Raw genomic sequence first — 6,793 nt, forward strand, 5'->3', positions numbered from 1 at the left:
CGAGTTGTGCACAGAAGAATGGAAAGTGTAGTCCCTAACCCCCGGGTGAGGAATCGTCCACAGGTCCACCAAGTGTAAAACATTTAGTTTTTTTTTTGAGGGAGTGTAGTGCTGATCGGGAGACAGAGGTCCTACCTGAAGACTCGTTGAGCTCCAGGTTCAGCACGAGGTTCAGGTCTCCGTCCAGGATGATCTTAGACCCTCCTGAGAATTCAGCCAACGTCCTCAGTATCCCGGTGGCACACGGTACCTGCTCCTGATTAGGGAGATAAACATTAGCCAAGGTCACTATAGAGCCGGCCACGTTTATTTTCAGAAAGACATATCGCCCATTTGGATCTATTTTAGAGTCCAGAACCAGGTGTCTGAACCCCTTGTGAAGCGCTATTGACACACCTCCTACTTTTTTGGAGGGTAGGGAGCCATAAAACCAGGTGGGATAGTACTTGGAATGGCAGGACGGGACACTGTCTGCTTTAAAATGAGTTTCCTGGAACATGGCCACCAACACCCTTTTCTTATGGAAGTGGTAGAGAATCTAACTCCTCTTCTGTGGGACATTGAGCCCCTTGGCATTAAAGGTACCACATGTCAAATCACCCATATTCTCTAGGGGCGTAAGAGGTCCCCTGCCGGGAGTCCAACCTGTTCCCCAAGGGAGGGGGAATAGAGAGGGGGGGGGGGACACACCACACTAGGAGGATATGACAAAGACAAAAACATATAACAAATAAAACAGATGGGAACTATCTTCATTTGATAGACTGCGACGGCAAATGGCGCCTTCGCTCCCAATCGAGGTAGTGGAATCCGACCAACAAATGGTCAACCGTCCCCACCACCCACGCCCTGAATTAACTTTCTTCTTTTAAACATTGTTAACCCCAAACGAGTCTGGGACCCCTCTCGGACGATCTCTTGCTTTTCTAGTGGAACATGAATACAGAGAGCACAAAGCTCTCTCAGGTTAGTTCCTGTGGTGGAAACATGGGAGTCCCAGGACTCTTCTGGCATGGTGCCTGACGCCGCAGACAGTGGCCCACCTTCTGCCACTTATTTCTAGGCGGGGAAGTGGCAGGGAGCAGGCCCTCGGCCACTCGGGGAGAGATAAAGCCAGCAGTTCAAAGGTGTCCAGGAAGTTAGGCAGGTCTCCCATGCCTCTAAATGAGGCTGACTTGCCATCTTTACTCGCATGGAGCTGGAATGGGAATCCCTAACGGTAGTTGATCTCCTTTTCACTAAGTAGTGTAAGCAACGGCTTTAGAGCTTTACGTAACTGGAGTGTGCGGCGAGATAAATCTGACAGGATCATTAACGGAGACCCGCGGTAGGGCAGTTCTCCAGCCCCTCTGGCACATTGGAGAATTTGCTCTTTAATCTTATAGAAGTGAACTCCGCACACAATGTCTCTGGGTCTGTTAGGATCAGAGGATTTTGGGCCCAGGGAGCGATTAATTGTATCAATTTCAATCAGAGTCAGGTGGTTTCTGTATCAACTAGAGATGAGGGAGCACGCTTGGTTAAGGCATTTACTCGAGCGAGCATCGCTCTTCACGAGTAACTGCATACTGGTCCGTGCAGATACGAGGGAGCAGCAGGGGTGAGCGGACGGCGGCGGGGGGTAGAGAGAGAGAGGGAGATCTCTCTCACTCTCCCCCCGTCACCCCGAATCTACTTGGACCAGTATTCAGTTACTCGAGAAGAGCAAAGAATGCTCGCTAAGCTCTAGTATCAACCCATTGAAGAACTTGTGGGCCCAATTCTCCAACTGAGCGACGCCAATTTTTTCTGGAAGACCCCTTATCCTCAGGTTGTTTCTGCGGTGATGATTTTGAAGATCGTCGATCATTAAGTATAGCTCTGAAATCTTCTGGGATTGCTGCAGCAGCTCTTGAGAATGGGAGTCCATGGTATAAATGATTTGCTCCTGCACATACTTAATCTCCTCAATTCTCTGCCCCATGTGATGAATGTCCTGTTGAAGAGCGGCAATGTCCTTCTTATGTGAACCTTCCATTTTCTGAAAAAGGCCATTGTTCTTAGTGGGTAAAGCACACAGGTTCTCCTTCCAGTAACAATTCTCTTGGGTTCATAGGGGGTAATGCTGGATCTTCTGACCTCAGGTCTCCCCTGCCTAGTAGGTGTGGACAGCAGACTGCACACAGGAAGCGCCGGTTCTGCCCAGGGGGCTCTGCTTCCCTGTTGAGAGCAGTCTCTGACTTGCACCCTTTCTCTCTGGAGTAGTCTCTCCTCATGCATCTAAATTTTGTGGTAATGGGAGGACCTGATGGGGGGTGGGGGGCGTTAATGCACCACTCATTTTCCCTGAAGCTTTGGACTGAGAGCCACTTCTTCTGGCTGGGATATCCTGGGAGGTCTCCCTCTGCACCTTCTTCCCTATCATGAGCTGTGCTGGGACCCTGCTGCCTCTGTGGCTTAGGCAAGCTGGCTGAGTCCTGCAGGGCTTCCCATCTGCTCTGTTCACACAGCAGGTGCGTGGTCAGCCGGAGAGCCCAGGGCCTCTCCACCTGACGTCGTGCTCGCTACCTGAAAGCCGTCAACAGTCACCCTGGGGGCCTCAAGGCCAGCTGCCTTCTCCTCCACTGGGACCTCTGTGAGGGGTTCTCTGCCCACGTGTCCTGCAGTCTCTTCCAGCGGCTGTGCCATCGTGGCCGGCCCGTCGTGCTCCTAGGCCTCTCCTGTGTGGCAAAGGAACGCAGCGAGGCTGTCTCCCTGGGTGCTCAGTCTGCCTCAGACCCTCCTGGGTCATTTTGCATCCCATCCGCTGTGCTGTCAGGGTCCCCTCTCCTGCTCAGGACTGTTGTATGACATTGGTGGCGGGAGCGGTGAGGAAACACATCTAACTCGCTCATCAGTAGGCCACACCCCCTGAACTTATATTTTTAGGGATCTTTCACACGGGACAGAATAATCCACAGGAGTCAACGCAAATGTGGATTTTGTCAATTAGTGCAGATTTTGTTGCCCTTTTAACTGTAAAATGTGTTTTATGGAAGCTCTTGCATTTTTTACACAGACTTTAATTGCAGAATTACATCTCCGGTATGTTAAAAATTCGCAACACAATTCCCCGAGACGTTCTTAATTCTGCAGGAGAAAGCTTTTTCATTGTGGAATTTAATATTGCGGTTTTGAAGTAAATACATGCGTATTTTAACAGAACCTAATTCAAATCCCATAGACATAACATCATGATGCATAAATGTTCGCGCAGACTAAATCCGTCCAGTCTAAAGGGTCTCTTTGAAGGCATTTTTCATCTAATTTCTTGCTTGGTCAAACTTTTAAGCTTTCTTTTATGAAAGACTAGGCTTTGAAACAAAATTGCATATGGGTATCTGTGTGATTAAAGTGCTAAGTGCCATTTTGACAATATAGCGTTTGGGTATGGGGAATCAATATAATTTTTCCATTTTATTTGTAGAAAATGTGAACATGTCTGCGCTAGCAAAGGTGCAAAATGTCCAAAAATTCCTGGCAGCGAAAGTGTTAAATTACCTGGTAGATAGCTCACGCTAATTCCCATGTAAGAAGTAGGTCAGATAATTTTTAGCTTGGCTTGTTCACTCCCTAACCTTGGCTTCTTTAAATAATTCATTGGTACGTACAATGCTCAGGAAGTCAAATAACAGAGCAGTTGTCACCTGTTAGTATGGCCAACCAGAGAAATCATTTAACAAGATTTGTAATTTACATTTTTTTTTCAAATCTGTGACCCAAATTTCTCAATCTCTAAAATTAGTGTAGTGGTCTATATTTAATGTAATTATTCTTTCACTACGGACAAAAGGATGCGTGACCATAAGCTGTTAGTGCTTGGCTAGCATTTACTGTCAACACTGTCCGAAGCTCACACAAAGAATTCAAATAGCAGCGAAACAGAAACTAATGAGTCATATAGAAGCACAAGATTTATGTATCAACAATCGCTAGATTTCAATATACATTGCAATATTTACATGTTTTGGAAGTAGAAGTTAGGCCTCATGTCCACGGGCAAAAGAAGAATTAAAATCCGCAGCGGATTTTAACTCTTCTCCCGCTCGCGGATCCGCACCCCATAGGGATGCATTGACCACCCGCGGGGTAGATAAATACCTGCGGATGGTCAATAAAAGTGATTTAAAAAAAAATGGAGCATGAAAAAATCTGGACCATGCTCCATTTTCGTGCGGGTCTCCCGCAGGCTTCTATTGAAGCCTATGGAAGCCGTCCAGATCCGCGGGAGACCTAAAATAAGAATATACTCACCTGCTCCGGATCTTCCCTTTGCCGCGGCTTCATCTTCTTTCCGTTGCAGCTGGATCTCTTTTCTTCAGGCGGGCGCATGCGCGCGGCACGCAACCGACGTGCCATGCACATCCGCCGGGCCGAAGAAAGAAGATCCGGTCGCGACGGAGAGAAGATGAAGCCGCGGCGAAGGGAAGATCCGGAGCGTGCGAGAGGTGAGTTTACTCTTATTTTAATGCCTCATGTCCGCAGGGCAGGAGGGACCCGCTACGGATTCTCCATGGAGAATCCGGAGCGGGCCTGATTTTCCCCGTGGACATGAGGCCTTAATGTCATATTAAATTCCAAATTAAGGACGGGCTCACATTTCGTGAGAGCATATCCACGGAGTATGACAGCGGAAGCATATTGCATATGCGTACAGTTTTTTGCGCAAATGTAAAGTGTATCATCTGCGTGAAAGAACAGACGCAAGCAGGGAACGACACCCTTCTATCGTCCAGGCAACATTTTCTAGTGCTGTCATGATGAGATGTTCTGAGAGTCTTCAGAACGGGATACTGCTCTCCTGGCTTGGCTGGTTTATACTACTTGTTTTTGGAAGTAGTATAAACCAGTTTTCACAAAAAAAACACTTTCTCATGGAGGAAGAGCCCAGAAGAAGAAGGGGAGGTTGCAGACAGCAGGCTGGATGGTGTGTTTCTCCCCTGATGCTGTCCTGTATTGTCTGCCCACAAATTCCTGCTTTCTTTATACCATTTGTTACGTGATCTCTCAGCAACTTGCGTACAAATCTGCGTCCATACGTAATGTTAATTGTGTATGCACTGTATTTCGAATGCATTCATAGAGATCAATGCACGCGGAATCTGCAGTAATAGAGTAATAGTGCATATGTCAATAATTGCTCGCGTATCAAACGCTTGAACAGCGATTGCTGAATCTGCAATTCAAATCCAGTAGTCTGAGCCCAGCAGTAACTGAGCTCCCGCCCCCTCTCCTCCCCTCTGCACTATTTGCAATGGGGAGAGGTGGGCCGGGGCTAAATTTCCAGAATTAGCCCCGCCCCCGGCCCGCCTCTCCCCATTGCAAATAGTGCAGAGGGGCGGAGAGGAGGCAGAGAGGGGGCGGGAGCTCAGTTCCTGCTCCTGGCTCTTCCATCCTCGCCCCCCTGCACACGAGGACAACGTATATCGGCTCGGCGTGAAAACCAAGCCGATATACGTTCATCTGAATGCAGCCTAAAGCTGAGCTTCAAGTTGTAATTTATCACAGTATTTCTTTTTCTTGTTAGCTATAGAATTACAGTATTATTTACATGTACACCATATCCGTATATCACTGCATATGAGACAGCAAAAAAAAAAAAAAGTTGTTCATTTTTTTGTTGTATGTGTCATGTTGTCCTCCTTCTGCAAAAACCAAGCCAGCAGTAATCAGTCATCATTGTGTGATCCCCCATGCCTTGATACCTCTCCTCTATAGTTTGGATATCTTGGTGGAACCTTTCTCCTCGTTCATCGCTGACTGTTCCTAGCTTGTAAGGTAAGAAATCCAGATGAGAATCTAGAGAATGTATTTTTAGGACATTCAGCACCCAAGGTTTTTAAAGTTCTCATGAAGGTGTTGAATGAGCTGTTGGTAGTTTTCCTCTTTCCATAGAAATTCCTTGACCACATATAGGAATGATTGCCATGCAGCGACCTTCTTGTTGTTTAGCTCTTCTCTAAACAGAATCGCTCCGTAGCTTCCTTATCTCTGAACCAACAAAGATTTGTTCTTTGACTTCTGCATCACTGATTTTCAGAAATTTTTGCTTTACATGCAAGAAATCTGGGCAAGGTTTGTCCAAAGCCTTTATAAAGTTTTTCATCCGCCCCCGTTCAATATGAAGTGGTGGAAACAAAACATTGAAAGATTAACTAGAGGCCTGTAATAAACATTCTCCAGGAATGAACACATCTCGTTTAGGCCGGTGTTCCTTTTGTAGTGCCCTGCTGTGTCTCTACTATCCCACATACAAAGAAAAGAACAGAATTTGGTCAAGCCTAAGGCCGAGTGATGCGGTATCCCGCGGCGAAGCTCCGCCGAATCTCCGCTGGTCAGCCCTATCTTATAGGCTGACCGTGGAGAATCGGGGCAATTCGCAGCATGCTGTGAAATGCCCGCCGCGAGCGGAGAATCGCTCGTGGACAGGTGCCTGCACTTTCAATAGCAATGCCATTGGAAGCGTTGGCCGGCGTGATTCGTGGGCAGTTTACCACCGGCAAATAAACTGCTGTGGACAGGGGGCCTAAGGCTGCCGGCACACAGGCGGATTTGCATTGCGAAATCCGCCTCCAGGTTCCGCAGCAAATACCGTCCATAGCATGCTATGTAAAAGTGATTCTTCCTGCACACAAGGGAAAACTAATTTGAAGCATGCTCTATTTTTGTGCAGACGGCTTCCATTGAAGTCGATGGAAACCATCAGATCTGCGACCTTTCTGCAATTGACATTGCGGAAAGATCTTGGATTCCACGTCATCACTAGGCGATGGCA

The sequence above is a fragment of the Eleutherodactylus coqui genome, chromosome 1 (genome assembly GCF_035609145.1).
Source record: "Eleutherodactylus coqui strain aEleCoq1 chromosome 1, aEleCoq1.hap1, whole genome shotgun sequence".
NCBI lineage: Eukaryota > Metazoa > Chordata > Amphibia > Anura > Eleutherodactylidae > Eleutherodactylus > Eleutherodactylus coqui.